Consider the following 15,545-nt stretch of genomic DNA (forward strand, 5'->3'; position numbering starts at 1 on the left):
AGGCGGTTTGAGTAAGGCTGGGAAAGGACCCAAACAGGCACGGAACTGGGAACGCTGCCCCATGCAACCAGTTCTTGTTCTGCTGTAAAACATGCCACACCAGGAGCAGTGTGCTGCCTGGTTGGACTGCATCGCTCCAGGAGTTCAGTCACATCCGAGATGGGAGAGATGAGCTGGAGAGAGGGTTTCTGATTGAGGACAGGGATTTTAGGGAGGGTCTTGCCATTTTTCAGGTGGCAAGCAGAGCGGTGCATCCATCCCTGACTGCAGCAATGCCCTCTGCACATGGAGCACAGCAGGGCTCCGTGCTACAGCTGCAGCCTTTGCAGAGCTGGGAAGAGCTCGGTAGATGTAGGACCAATGCTGGTGAAGGTAAATGTTGCAGCATGAAGGCTCAGCTCACCTCCAGCGGTGGGTTAGGAGGAAGCTCCCACATCAGCCCACAGCTTCCCCACTGCCACTTCTCTTCCTGCTTTCTCTTTCACAGGAGCATGTCTCCTATGAAGACAGACAGAGAGTTAGCTTGTTCAGCCTGGAGATGGGAAGACTCCAGGGAGACCTTATAACAGTCTTCCAATACCTAAAGGGGCTGACGAGAAATCTGGAGAGGGACTTCTGACAAGGGGCTGTAGTGACAGGACAAGGGGGAATGGCTTTAACTTGACAGAGAGGAGATTTAGATCAGACATTAGGCAGAAGTTCTTCTCTGTGAGTGCTGAGGCCCTGGCACAGGGTGCCCAGAGAAGCTGTGGCTGCCCCATCCCTGGTAGTGCTCAAGGCCAGGTTGGACACAGGGGCTTGGAGCAACCTGCTCTGGTGGAAGGTGTCCCTGCCCGTGGCAGGGGGTTGGAACTGGATGAGCTGTAAGGTCCTTTCCAACACAAACCATTCCCGGTTTCTGTGATTCTCTGAAGCAGACGCTGAGGTTGGCAGCAAAACCTTTCCCTTCATGGTCAGAGCAGAGGTGCTGCTGATCGCCACTAAAACCTCAATGTCAGAAACTCCTCTTGAAATAGTATCTTCCTTGGTTTCTTTAATTTTTATTTTAAATGTGGATCCATATAAAGGACCCCCCCCCGGATGTGTGCTGTGGGTGTGTTGTGTTGCAGGTGGGTGTCATGTTTATTCCCCACTCTAACTGGGAACATACTGGGAGTGTGGGACAGGCTGTCAGCACGACCCACACATGATTTACTGGTCTTTCTTGTTCATCCTCCGTGTGAACGTGCAGGTCCCAACTCATTGATCAGTAGCACTGTGCTATCACAGCAATCCAGCTCCAGGCACTTTTGGGATAGAGTTGCTGATAGCTGCACCCCAAAACCACCCTGAGCACCCCACCCAGCATATGTACAAACACGCAGAGCTTCATTTGAAGTGGACGAAGGGATGCAAGCATGCAGTATGGCTCTCTACAACTACCTGACAGGAGGATGGAGCAAGGAGGGGCTGGTCTCTTCTCCCAAGTAACAAATGATAGGACAAGAGGAAATGGCCTCAAGCTGCCGTTTAGGTTTAGATGGACATTAGGAACAATTTCTATACTGCAAGAGTGGTCAGACACTGGAACAGGCTGCCCAGGGCAGTGCTGGAGTCACCATCCCTGGAAGTGTTCAAACACTGTGTAGATGAGGCCCTCAGCGACATGGTTTAGTGGTGGCAGTGCAAGGGAATGTTTGGACTTGCCACCACTAAACCATGTGACTAAACCTTGCCCTGAAAGGGGCTGGGGTGCACCTCACCAGCTTGGGGGACAAGCCGGGCGTGCTCCTGTCTGCAGCGTGGTGGGGTAATACCCCCCACCTCGGCCTTTAGCTGGCACCTGAGCCTGCTGTATCCACATGGTCCTGGCCAGAACACGTTTATGGTCCTTTATGCTGCAAAAAAGACAAAACCCCAAAATAATGCTTCTGCAAAAGATAAATTTAAAGCCCCTTGGTGCTGGGTGTACTGCCTGAGGGGAACAGCCTCCACGCTCCGCTCAATATTGAAGACTTAAGGTCAGCCTGAAAGGCAGGGCGAGGAGCTCTGCACTACTGGGGCCGGGCTTTAGTCGTTCTTGGTGGCTCTTGGGTATTCTGACGTTCACCGGTCGGTGGTGCCCGCTTGAGGATTCCTCACGGCTTCTCAAGAGTGATGGACTTGGGGTAGCGCAGTTCTGGGTCGATGGTCTCCAAGCAGAGCTGTCACAGGCGGCGAGGATCAGCTTTAGAGCTGGGCAAACCGTGCTGCGCCTCCCGGGACCTTGGTTCCGAGCGCTTCCCGGAGGAGGGAAAGCGGGATCACTGCATCCCGCGGGATGCGGACCCGGTGCCGGTCCCTGCGCGCCCGGTGCTGGGGTTGGGGGGGGTCCCGCTCAGAGCAGCGCCGCCCGCGGCACAATGGCGCCACCTCTCGGCCGCGCACGGCGCCGCTCGGCAGCCCCGGGACCCGCTGGTGCCGCGCGCCAGGGTTGGGAATTGTGGCTGGAAAGGTGCTCATGGAAAAGGACCTGGTAGTGCTTGTGCCCAGGCAGCCACGAAGGCCAAGAGCATCCTGGTCTGTATCAGCACCAGTGTGGCAGCAGGGCCAGGGCAGTGATTTTCCCCCTGTGCTTGGCACTGGTGAGGCCGCACCTCGAATCCTGTGTTCAGTTCTGGGCCCCTCACTACAAGAGAGACATTGAGGTGCTGGAGCAGGGCCAGAGAAGGGCACCGGAGCTGGTGCAGGGCCTGGAGCACAGGTGTGATGAGGAACGGCTGAGGGACCTGGGGGGCTTTAGTCTGGAGAAGAGAAGGCTCAGGGGGGACCTTCTCGCTCTCTGCAACTGCCTGACAGGAGGATGGAGCCAGGAGGGGGCTGGTCTCTGCTCCCAAGGAACAAGTGATAGGACAAGAGGAAACGGCCTCAAGCTGCACCAGGGAAGGTTTAAATTAGATATTAGGAACAATTCCTTCCCCAAAGGGTGCTCAGGCATTGGAACAGGCTGCCCAGGGCAGTGCTGGAGTCACTGACCCTGGAAGTGTTCACACACCATGTAGATGAGGCCCTCAGTGCCATGGGTTAGTGGTGGCCTTGGCAGTGCTGGGAAACGGTTGGGCTTGATGATCTTAAAGGTCTTTTCCAACCGAGCTGATTCTATGATTCTGTGACCCTCCTGGCGGCGCCCCCCAGCGCTGGTTTGGGGGTACCCGCAGCCCTGGGAGTCCCACTGAAGCCAGTGGTGGGTGCAGAGGTAGCTCAAAGGCTGCTCCCACCTCCAGATCGACACCGGCAGCTCTAGAGATGGGGGTGACAGTATTTCTGTCCTTCTCCTAGGTTAGCCATCCCCATCATCCCCAGAAATGAAGTTTGAAAGAGGCGAACCACCAGCCACCACTGCAAAAATCTCTTTTCTTTTTTCTTTAGGGCAGGATTTCTCTGTTCAGTGCTTCTTCTCAGTCAATGAATAAACATTAAAAGCAGAGGCTCTAGTGTGGGTCATGAAAACACTTCAAAAATAGTGATTTATTATTACTTTTTCCTTCCCACTGCTATAATGTCAGGGAACAGTCAAGACCTCAGGCCTGCCCTGCGTTTTGTCTTACCATATTCATAAGCAGAAAGATATTTTGCCTGTGGGTGACCCATGGGACAGCAGTGACGTGTCCGCTAGCTGCACTGCTGGCTGTCACCCAGCTTGGGTTTTACGCTATAATTATTAAGCTAAGTCCTCCAAGGGTTTCCACTGCATCCCTTCCTAAATGGCATTAACGCTTGGGATGCTACATCCATGCCAACCATGTCCTGGGCTGCATCAAAAGGAGCATGAGCAGCAGGTCAAGGGAGGTGATTCTTTCTCTCTACTCCGCTCTCATAAGACCCCCCCTGCAGTACTGTGTCCAGCTCTGGGGCCTCTAACACAAGAGGGACATGGACCTGCTTGAGCGAGTCCAGAGGAGGCCACGGAGATGCTCCGAGGGCTGGAGCAGCTCTGCTCTGGAGCCAGGCTGAGAGAGCGGGGCTGGGTCAGCCTGGAGAAGAGAAGGCTCCTTAAGGGGAGACCTTAGAGCAGCTTTTTGGGGGCCTGGCCACCAGAAAAGGGGACACCACCTTTGTGGAGGTTCAGTGTCTGTCAGTTGTTGCTTGACTTGGCCGTGAGGTTCAGAATGCCTGTTACAGGGAGCTGTGTGTTTTTAGAACTCTTGAGAGCATGGTTAAACTCTGTACAATTAGAGACTTACCTTCAACCTCTTTGAAGCAGATCCTAAAGCTCTGCTGGTTTTCTGATCAATACCACCACTGCATTCATAATGCTACCAACCAGGCAATGAAAAGTGATGTTTTTCCTAAAAGCTATATCCTGAAGCCAGATGTCCAGGAGGCTCGGAAGCTTTACAGGAGCACATTTTAATTGTATAGATTAAATCATTTCGATACCATTACATCTTATATCAGCTTTCCAATGGTTTCCCTACACTTTGGGCTTATTCTGCTGAGGAAGTGGAGGCACTAATTCAGTTATTGTGATCTGGACTGCACTCAGGAGAGTTCCAGAGATGTGAGACCTAAAAGCCAAGTGGGTGAGAGCCATCAGAGGCCGTTTGGTGGTCAGCAGCTCTTTGCAGGCACTCCAGCAGCATTTGGGAGCTGTCAGGGAACATCTGTTATTGAAGCTGCTGCTTCTCTTTTTTGCCTCCTGCTTGATTGAAATCCTCACTGCAGAGCATTATACTTGCTTGAAAGATAACCGGGAAATTCAGTTTTCAACAGATGAAAATTGAATTCAGTTCATCACTGAGAGAAAATTGATGTTTAAAGCCACAAAGCATTGCTTTGTTCCCAAGCACAGGAATAGTTTAATTTTCGCTTTATTCCCTTCGTGTTTTCCTTCTTTCTCTCTTTTCCAGTAGCAATATGAAAAGAGGAAACATTAGATGTCAAAAGAGAAAAAAGGTGGAAAGTATAAGGGGAAAGGGGGGAAGAATAAAAGCTGCTATTTCTTCCAGTTCCTTTCTGGTTTGATCCCAGAACTTGCACGTTAAATAATGAACTTTAACACAGATGTTTGTATCTCTTGCAGTGCTCTGATTTTTACCCCATCCTTCAGACTTCCTAAAGTGAAAGCAGTGACTAGCAAATGCATTTTCCTTTACAGTTTGGTGCCAGTAGCAATAGTTGATGGTAGTAGAAGAGTTCCCTCAGTCATCTGTCAGCTCAGTCTTACCTGGCACGTCAAAAAGGTCCCAGTTGCTTATTAATGGAGGCATCCAAATGTCCTGTGATGTTTGACACCATTTTGTTATTCTGGTCATGAGTCTAAAGAAGAGAACAACTTGGGCAGATACTCATGTCCTAGATGCTCCATTGTGATTCAGTAGAATACTAACCTGGTTATTTCTATCTCTCATTAGATGCTCTGGTACTTTTCCCATTTTTCTTTGCTAAAGGCAAATTTCCTGTCTTTTACTTGAAGTTTCTTACTCACTGTTAAATGTTGTTCAGTCACAATTGAGTTGAGAAGGAGCAAAGAGGAGAAAACAGAAAAGGCAACTAGTAATGAGTGGTGCAGGAGCAGGCTGTGATGTATGGACAGCATGTCTGTGTCACACACAGCTGCTCTAAGAGAAGTTTAAGGACATATAGCCCCCAGTGTCTGAAAACCAGTGTGTGAGCACATGATTATAGGGCACACATATCACAGGGTCAAACTTACATTCCACAGACAACATTAGATTCTTGATTTGTTAACTTGTAAGCATTGACCTTTGCAGTTAAAATATTCTTTTATGTCTTAAATGCGTATTATTTCTTCTTTTTCTAAGTGTGATCTATGGAAATCGTTGAAACCTTCACAAACGTTATCAGCTGGTTTGGAATCCTCAAGTTAAACCAAAGTCCTGAATAACTTAACTTGACTAACAGATTGCCAGCAATAGAAGACTTTTGTCTTTTCTCAGATTTTGGCACTGGCTTTCCTGGCCGCTGAGGACTTGCAGTCATGTTTTAATGGTAAATCTTGTGCGTTGGTGCCTTTCCTTAGATGCTTCTCTGAACTGGATCTCACATCCTTTAACAGCTCAGCTACTCCTGAAGCACTACTGCTCCCAGAAACAGTCTCTGTTGATTCTCAGCATTCTCACAACCCAGCTGTAGCTCTGACCTTTCTCATTGTCTCAGCCTGGGGCTGTACCCTGACATGAACACCCAGCCTAGGCTTACGCTGGCCTCCAAGGCCCTCTCTAGACAAAGAACTCCTCAGGAGCTGATTCATACTCCAGGGGACTCCCTACATGCAGAGACTCGACATGTCTCAGATGTTCTGACATCCACCCCTAGCTTCTTCTGGAGCATCCTCTGCAGCCCCCTAATAACTTGTAGATCTGCATTTTTCCCTTTCTCTGGTTGATCCACTGGCCAAGGAGCCAGTGTTTCGAGTGGTTCCTTATACCCGTGAAAGCTCTTTTGAAACAGAAGACATCTTGCCAGAATTATGATCCCATCTGTCATGGTCTTGTAAAATAGTTTGGGTTGGAAGGAACCTTTGGTGGGCATCTAGTCCCATCTCTTGCTCAGAGCTGGTCCAGTTAGCAGGAGTTTTGCAATGAACTTACTACAGAGGCAATGCTGTGAGTCTCAGAAGCCTTCCATGTGTAGAGACATTCAAAACCCAACTGGACACAGACCTGGACAACCTGCTCTGGCTGCCCATGCTTGACCAGGTGGGTTGGACTTAGATAATCTCAGTAAGTCCGTTCCAACCTCAACCATCCCATGATTCTTAGGGATCATGTTCATGGCTATCAAGTAGTCTCCGCATATGAGTGAAAGAGCTCGGTTTTGATTACTGGGAATAATCCAATGGGAGATTGCTTGGAAAAATTAAACAGTGCTGGAAAATAGGCTTTCCAGTGCTCTCTGTAAAGCACCTGGCTTGGATGGGCGGTCAGGACCTCCCTTGGGGCAGTCAGCTCAGGTTTATCTACAGCCCTCATGGGCTTCATGGAGGCTACCAGGGCTCCCTCCTACTGAAGAACCTCAAGTCAGTCTCAGGGCATTGAGCTGGCGTTAAAACCTGAAAACTCTGAAGAACAGAGACCCCCAGTGGAGATCTATCGAGTTTCACTTGACACGAAAACATTAATGATGCTCCAGAAAACCAGAAGACTCAGCACAGGTCTTGAGAGCAGCAGGAATGCTACGGGCAGAAGTTCTTCCACATTTGCAAGGTGAACTGATGTATCTGTCTTGTTTGGGAAATCTGAGCAGTAGAATAAGTCCTTGCCATGAACATTTTCAAAGTTTTATGTAGCCCTGTCAGCAATTGCTGGTTTATAGGGTGGAGCAGAGTGAGTATATTTGTAAGGAAAACAAAGGAGTTAATCATAGGAAGGGTTCATTTAACAGATTCACAAGTTAATCAATGGGCTTTAAGTTGGATGAATGGAAAAACAAAATGAAGTATATAAAATATAATTAAAAGTACAGAATAATTCATCAGAACAGCTATATCAGAACCATTTAGAAAGGCAAGCACTGCTTTCCCTTGCTTGGGAAACTGCAAGCTCCTAATGCGAGAGATCCAGGTTGGACAGAGCCTTGAGCAACCTGCTCTAGTGGGAGGCATCCCTGCCCATGGCAGGGGGTTGGAACTGGATGATCTTAAGGTCCTTTCCAACCCAAACCGTTCTGTGATTCTATGATCCTGTGTTTCTCTGCTGCCGCGCACACTGGGCCTTTAACTACAACTAGCATCTCGAAGTCATGTTTTGTAAGATAAAATAAATCCTTTTCTCGTTATAAATCCTAGATGAGTCAGGATTATCCCACTTCTGCAGCTGAGAAAATTTGGTCAGACAGGAGAAATGACTCGATGGAGGCCACCAGGGAACTCTGTGTTGGAGCGGCAATTAGGGTGGAGGAGCCCCGGGATAATCCGTCAGGTCCTGATGTTTGCTGCATCTGTCCCATGCTAGAAGAAGCCAGTAGCATCACTTCTTTTTGTCCTTTGAAACTGCTGGGTGATCACAGTAATGGGTTATCTCCTGGGCTAAGCACACCTTTAAATGCATTTCTTGAGACTGTCAAATAGTCCAGCTCCCAAATTCCTTTCCTGTTCAGCATTAATATTAATGCAGATTTTCTGACTTAAACACATGGGCTTTTCTTGAGGGTGCAGGCACCAAATCGACTTAAGCTGGAGAAGAAACCTTATTTGGGAAACCCCAAAAATCTTCTTTAATCAGAAGCTCATTAAAGGCAGAGCAAAAAATGCAAACAGCTCATTTTGAAAAGGGACATGCTCTGGGTTTTGGCTTCCCATCCTTTTCCCCAGCACAATGACAGATGTGCTCTCCGTGCTCACCACAGCCAAGCTTTACTCGAAGGTCAGGGGATGAGGATTTAGAAATGAAACCTGACTGAAATGAAATTGCTTCTGCCTGTCAACACATCCTCTAGTTATAGGTACATCAGAAATATTTAGTGGTCTCTTCCGGAGGCTTGTCTGTGCAGGAGAGCAAAGGAAGCACCCTGCAGTGAACTGAGCAGGTAAAATAAACACTCTGCGTTGGACAAGCTGCTGCAGAGGATTCTTCCATACAAAATCCCTTTGTAATAATAACAGCCAAGCGTGTGTGTGTGTGTTCAATGTCATTTTCACTTACAATGATCCAGTGTTTTACCTGAATTAATTTCATGTCTTGTCTCTCCTCTTGAAGTGCCCCAGGCAAGCTACTTGAACAGCATCCAAGGTGTGATTTTTGGTGACCAGTCTGGCAGCACCACACCAGCACCAGGTCAGGGTTTGGTGAAGATGGTGGGTTTAGAGACTCAGTTGTAGTTTAAATCCTCTTCCTTAGTATCCCAAGGGTGGAGATTCCCCCATCTCTGTGGGCTACTGCCCCAGTGTAGCAGGTCAGTACCTCAAACCATCCTGGTGGCTCTCCGCTGGTGTCACTCCAGCCTGTCAATGTCTTCCTCCTACAGAAGGCATCAGAGCACTGTGTGTTTTCCATATATACTTGTCTGGACTTAATTATTTCACTTGGAAAATCCTAATTGCTCTTGTATGGATGAATTGTGATCTTCCAGCAGTGTTTTCCTGAGTGCTGAGTTTTCTGGCCCAGCTCCCAGCCAGGCTTTGGTGCCTCTGGAGGGACTCAGCCAAACTGCCTTCCTGAATCTGCAAGATACAGCCCGTAGCCTCAGATAAGTTACAAACACTGCTGTATTTTAATTCTGGTTTTATGCTTTCTGTCTAAAAACACATTGCTCCATTGCCTGCTTCTTGCAGGGAGCACAAATCCCACTCCTGCCTGGCATGCATCTCCTGAGCTGCTGCGAAGCCAGGCTCTCAGGAGCCATTGTCAGGAGTAAGGCTTCTTTATCTGCCTTCCTCTCTTGCTGGTATCCATTTGAGAGAGGGGGTGAAGTGCAAAGCAGAACATGCTGAAAAGCCTTTAATCGCCCTGACGCCACCATCCTTTGCTCCTCTGTGGGTCTGCTCCCTGCTGAAGCTGTCTCTATCTATCCTTCATGCTTTTGTAAGGCTGCAGCTCTCATCAGCCTTTTATCTCCTCCATTCCTCCTCTGGAAGTGTTTTCAGAGTTCACATCACTGCCTGGGAAGGTGCAGCGTTCAGCATGCTCCCAGAGGCAAATCTGCTCCCCACGGTGTACGGCCAAGGGGCTTTGTTCAGCTCTGCCTGATGCTGTAGCTGGCTCCAGGCTGGGACTGTCGGGGGCTCTGCAGCACGCCAAGCACCTCCACCCAGCCTGGTTAGCACCCGTGCTGCTTTGCTTTCTTAACCCCTCTAGCACACAGTGTGAGAAGGCTGATAGTGTTTTCAATAAATAACAGTCCTGATAGCAGTAGGAATGGAAAATACTCTCTTCAAAGGAGAGACAGGGACAGAAGAGTCCTTCCATCTGTGCTGTAAGGCTCTGTAGCCCGCTGAGTTGCAGGGCATCAGGTTTGGACTTTTGTACCTTGTGCGCAAGGGAGGCTGACCTGAGTAGTTCTCAGAATGTCTTTTGTTACACTGCAGCTAAAATGAGATTGACTTCTCTCTGCTACCTTCAAATTGACTTCTCACTGTCTTTCCTTCAAATAGGAGAAGGCAAGGCTCAGGGTAAACCTTATAACATCCTCCCAATACATCAAACGGGCCTACAAGAGATCTGGAGAGGGACTTTTGGCAAGGGCCTGTAGTGACAGGACAAGGGGGAATGGCTTTAACCTGACAGAAGGGAGATTTAGATCAGACATTAGGCAGAAGCTCTTCCCTGTGAGGGTGCTGAGGCGCTGGCACAGGGTGCCCAGAGAAGCTGTGGCTGCCCCATCCCTGGCAGTGTTCAAGGCCAGGTTGGACACAGGGGCTTGGAGCAACGTGCTCTAGTGGAAGGTGTCCCTGCTCGTGGCAGGGGGTTGGAACTGGATGAGCTTTAAGGTCCCTTCAACCCAAACCAGTCTGTGATTCCATGAGTCTAAACCTTTCCTGCCTATTCAGATGATGCATGATATTATGCCACAATCTTATGCTGTTAACTGCAAACCACAGTCGCTGTGTCTGTGCTTCATGATTCAGACCTTCACTGCTGCAAACAGCAGCTGTGCTATAATGTAGGTGGGCATTTTCAGTGCCTCCAGAATCTACCACGAGCTTTGCTTTCCATATGAAAATGTGCCATTCACAGCAGGATACAGATACTAAAGTATGTCTCCGGGTCCCTTTTCTTCCCAGATTACAAGAGCTAACCCAGCACTGCCTTTAGATAGGAGAGCTTGGGCATTGATGTCTTTAGCTGCCTTGCAGCCCAAATTGGAGGGCATGTTGTGGAACAACACATACGATAGTAGACAGGATTATGGTGCGTGTATTTCTGTTTCTGGATGCCTTTAGCACTGCATATTTAAGTAAGGTCAGTTATAATACAGCTTGAAGCAGGAAGATGAAAGAGCTGCAATTAACATGATCAAGCCCGTATTTTCTTATGAACAGCAAATGCAGACGCTAATGTAGACAAGCAGACAAAGACCTCTCCCAGCCCCTGTATGTGCTGGAAATTTAGCTAGCACATCAATAAACTGTTCATGGAGATACTCTTCAATATCTTTGTATTTTAGCCTTGTCATCAGCAACTTTTCAAGATAATTATGTTGTGTGAAATGATTACTACAGAATGAAAGAGCAAGCTCCAGGGTAGTTTGTCTCTGTGGCAGTTCATTTGTCAGTGATATGAGTGATGGTTTTAATCAACAGGTCTATGTAATGGAATAAGTTCCACTGTCTCATCATCCATGATGATGAGACATCATCATCCATGTCTCATCATTGCTTTGGGGTGTGGGTTGTTTGCACCAATAACTGGCTTTTATAATCAGAAACAGCTCCTGCTACATCCCAGCAAAGAAAAGGACACATAACTGTACGTGAGTATATTATGCTTTATGGCTGACATTTCCAAAGCTGCATGCCCAAATCCCATCTGTGTTAATGAGCACAGAATACTGAAGCTCTGAGTTGCCCTGAGTGTAAAATCTATGTACACAGCACTTAATTTGAAGTATGTAGAAGTCAGCAGTGGGCTCCTGTTAGTATGAAAAGCTATTAGACCTGCCTGGCCTGCATCAAGGATTCCAGAGGAAGCACCAGTCGCTCACCTCCAGGAGAGGGGCTCTGAGCTCTTGGTGCTGTGGTTTTATGGTAGCACAAGCTGCAGCAGTTGTGTCAGGGCAGGGATGAGTATCAGGGCATTGAGAGAGCTACAGCTGATGGCATGACAGAGCCAGGAAAACCTGAGTCCTTCCCTCACCCTCCTATTTATCCCACCTGGCAGCAAGGCTCTGCTTTAGCGAGGTGGAATGGCCTGGATGAGGCTGTGTCTGTGCTTTGTAACACTACAGAGATGACAGCGAAGTAAGCTGCTCCATGAGCTAATGTATCTCAGTCCTTCGTGGCCTTAGTCATAGCATGGAAAGGCAAACTGAATCCAGATGCTGTCCCCAGTTAATTCTTGGTCGCTCTTCTGGAGATGCACCTCAAAGCTCTTGTTTTAGTGAGTACTGAGCTATTAATTTGTGTCTTTCCTATTTACCTCAGTGTGCTGGTGTTGGCTGGGATAGAGTTAATATTCTTCACAGTAGCTAGTGCAGGGCTGTGTTTTGGATTTGTGCTGGAAGCAGTGTTGGTAACACAGGGATGTTTTAGTTACTGCTGAGCAGTGCTTACACAGAGCCAAGGCCTTTTATGCCTCTAATCCTAGCCCACCAGCGAGCTGGATGGGGGGGCACAAGGAGCTGGGAAGAGACCCGGCTGGGACAGCTGATCCCAACTGACCCAAGGGGTATCCCAGACCATATAACATCATGCTCAGCATACACACCTGGGGAAGGAGAAGGAAGTAGGGGGACACTGGTAGTGATGGTGTTTGTATTCCCAAGTCACCGTTACTTGGAGTCCTGCTGTCCTGGAGATGGCTGAACACCCGCCTGTCCTTGGGAAGTGGTGAATGAATTCCTTGCTTTGCTTTGCTGGTGTGTGCAGGTTTTGCTTTACCTGTTAAACTGTCTTTATCTCAACCCATGCATCCATCTGTAATCAGATATAGCCTCTACACTAAATATTAAGACGTACCAGATACATGTAAGCACTTAGAGCTGAATACGTATTTATTTGTATTGACTTTTCATTGTCTCATGCTCTGAGTGTAAGAGTTACTTGCTTTGGGTGTTTTGGTTTTATTTTGTTTTCCTGGCACCTTGAGTCAAATAGCTCTTGGGTAGAAACAGGAATACAATTAAATATGCAAAGAAACCTAGTTGAATGAAGCAATATGAAGTGTTTGATACACAAGCAAAACCCAGGCTTATCGGACCATGTCTTACACCCAGTGCTGGTTTATCAAGTAAAGGAAATGTTACCTGAAGCCAGCAAAATGAACTGGTTTATGGTCTTCATGTTCTTCTGATTTTATAACCAGCAGCTCTCATTTTATTTGCTGGAAATAAGTGCCCTGTTTTTCCATCTCCAGATTCACTTGTTCATTCAAAGCTAAACCAGTAAAGTAAGAAGACGCTGTGTCTGCTGCAAGCTCCTTGTGCTTCAGCAAGCTCTGGTGCTAGAGGCTTATCAAATGCCCCTTTATGTTTTCCTCCTTGAGGCAGGATTCTTAAAGGCTGGCTTTATAAAGGCAGAAATCAGGTATATTCAGTAAAGGTTAACCATTCACAGTGCACTGTATCTAACAGCCTTGGAGTGGGGACCGAGGAGATTCAGGTTGGCTTTCTGTGGTGCTTTAAATGTTCTTGAAAACTTTCTCTCTGGTGTTCTTGAAAGCTTCCCCTCTTGCTCACAGCATCTTAATGACTTTTCAAAGGGTGAACAACAATTCTTTAGGAAAGTAAATCTGAGAAGCTGTATGGAAAAAGAACTGGTCTAAACCTGAGAACTGTTCACCTGGGAAACAGAAAACCCCCCTTGTATTTAGCATGCAGTACTTGTGTTTAGCAGGCAGTACATACCTCACTGGGTTTCATTGAATTAGCACTGAATCACAGGAGAAACACACCATTTCCCAAAGCAGGTAAAACCAGGAAGACTTTAAATGATTTCTGGGATATTAAATTCACAGAGACTTAGCAGTGTTGCACCAGCCTAATTATTTTGTGATACTGTGTGTAAATCAATGGGCATGCACTGAATTTTTAATTGCAGGGACCCTCTATTGCTTCTACTGTGTGGGGCTCTTATTTGCAGTTAATGAACTCTTACTACAGGCAATAACTCTGTGTGAAATGGGCAGCACTTCAGCGCTTGTTTGATGATACATGTTGTGATAGAAAACAAGCCAAGAGCAGTATATGTGGCTCTTCCTTTCCCAGTGTTGGCATAGAAGTGGCATTGCAAGGATCTCCACAATGAAGAGCAGACACAGCAGCCTGCCCACTTAAGAAGAGGACATGTTAATTTTGAGTGGTTTTTCCAAAAGAAAAGGATTTTTGGGGTCTATTTTTGGGGCAGGTGAGCTGTTGCCATCCAAAAATCGATGCAGCACCTATGGCAAACGATGGCTTTTCTCTAATTCATTCAGAATTTGTCACCTTGGCTCTTACCTGCTGACTGCTGGGCTTGAGCAGTGCTGGGAATGGGGGATCCTGCTCCAGCAGGAAAAATTGACTATCATTGCCAAGAAAACTAAATTGGGAAGTAGATGCCTCTTCCTTTATGTTCTCCAGAGGGCTCATTTGAAGCTGACCATAGTAGAATTTAAATTGTGACTGATTCCATTTAATATTTGGTATTGCCAGGGGTATTTGTGTTTTCATATATTAATAGTGTTTTCCAGGCAGAACATTGCTGTAGCATTTGCTCCCAATTTGCTTCTAGGTTCTTGTCTGGCTTCCTCATGAAAATGACCCAAATTCTGAGCTGGAAGCTCCCAGGAGCAAGGATTTCTGTCTGTGCATTCTCTGTATGATCACTTTCCTCTGCATGAGCTCTTCCAGGACTACAGGGCACTGTAAATCAGCAGAACTGCACCCCTGTCACCCTGTGCTTTGCAGAGACGAGTCCTCCAGGTACTGAAGCACTAATAAGTAATTCCACCAGCATCCTTAAGAGATGCACTTCAGGGTTCTCTTGAGCATTGCTGGTGACTCAAACTCCTCTGTAAAGCTTTTCACACTCCCATCTCATGGCTATCAAGGTCCACGTTTCTCTGATGAATGCCTCGGCATGTGGCAAGGTGGAGAAGCACTTGCTGGAGAAGGTGATAATCATGTTTGCTTGCTTATTGTCATCACAGCAGGCGGAAAAATGTCCTAGCAAATGGCCTCTTCACCTTAGTGGTCAGAAATGTTTGAGCTTTCCAGAATTTCACCTTTGTAAAATTGTGTCTTTGCAGCCTGCAACCCCTACAGAGACTTTCTGTGCAAGGTAACGAACCAAGGCGCTAGAATAGGCTGCCCAAGGAAGCTGTGAATGCTCCATCCCTGGCAGTGTTCAAGGCCAAGTTGGACACAGGGGCTTGGAGCAACCTGCTCTAGTGTGAGGTGTCCCTGCCCGTGGCAGGGGGTTGGAATTGGATGACCTTAAGGTCCTTTCCAGCCCAAACCATTCTGTGATTCTATAAATCGGCCCTGTCTTGGTTCTCCACTGTTGACTGAAGAGAAAATGTGTCAATTTGCTGGCACTGCTAATACATCCTAGCACAGGGTTTACAATTGATGCAGCATTACTATGCTTGGGCAGCAGGGGCTAGACAAAACTGTAATTCAGAGATAAATATTATCATTCCAAGTATCCCTTTAAAGGCAGCAGGTATTACCTGGGATTATCCAAAGCTGTAACTGCCATCATCCCCCCTTTGCTGGGCACTGATGTCAGAGCTAGCAAAGCTTCAGCCATTCTATCTCTTTGAGTCTGTGGCATGCTGGAGACATCCTGCCCTAGAGATGCTCCTTAGGGAACCTGCCTGTCCTGTTACTCCCCTCTGCCTGGCACTACAGGCTGCCGCATACCTGCCCTCAATGGGGCTGAATCCCTCGGGATAAACCACGTCGCGCATCGCCTCTCCAGCAGTGGT

General features: G+C 47.6%; 1 protein-coding gene across 1 annotated transcript in view; it reads left to right on the forward strand.

Annotated features, from left to right (window-relative positions):
* Nucleotides 1-15,545, forward strand: part of PAK5 (p21 (RAC1) activated kinase 5) — a 178,017-nt gene that overhangs the window by 55,465 nt on the left and 107,007 nt on the right. The gene's annotated exons all lie outside the window — the stretch shown is intronic.

Source organism: Strigops habroptila, chromosome 6 (genome assembly GCF_004027225.2).
Source record: "Strigops habroptila isolate Jane chromosome 6, bStrHab1.2.pri, whole genome shotgun sequence".
Taxonomy (NCBI): domain Eukaryota; kingdom Metazoa; phylum Chordata; class Aves; order Psittaciformes; family Psittacidae; genus Strigops; species Strigops habroptila.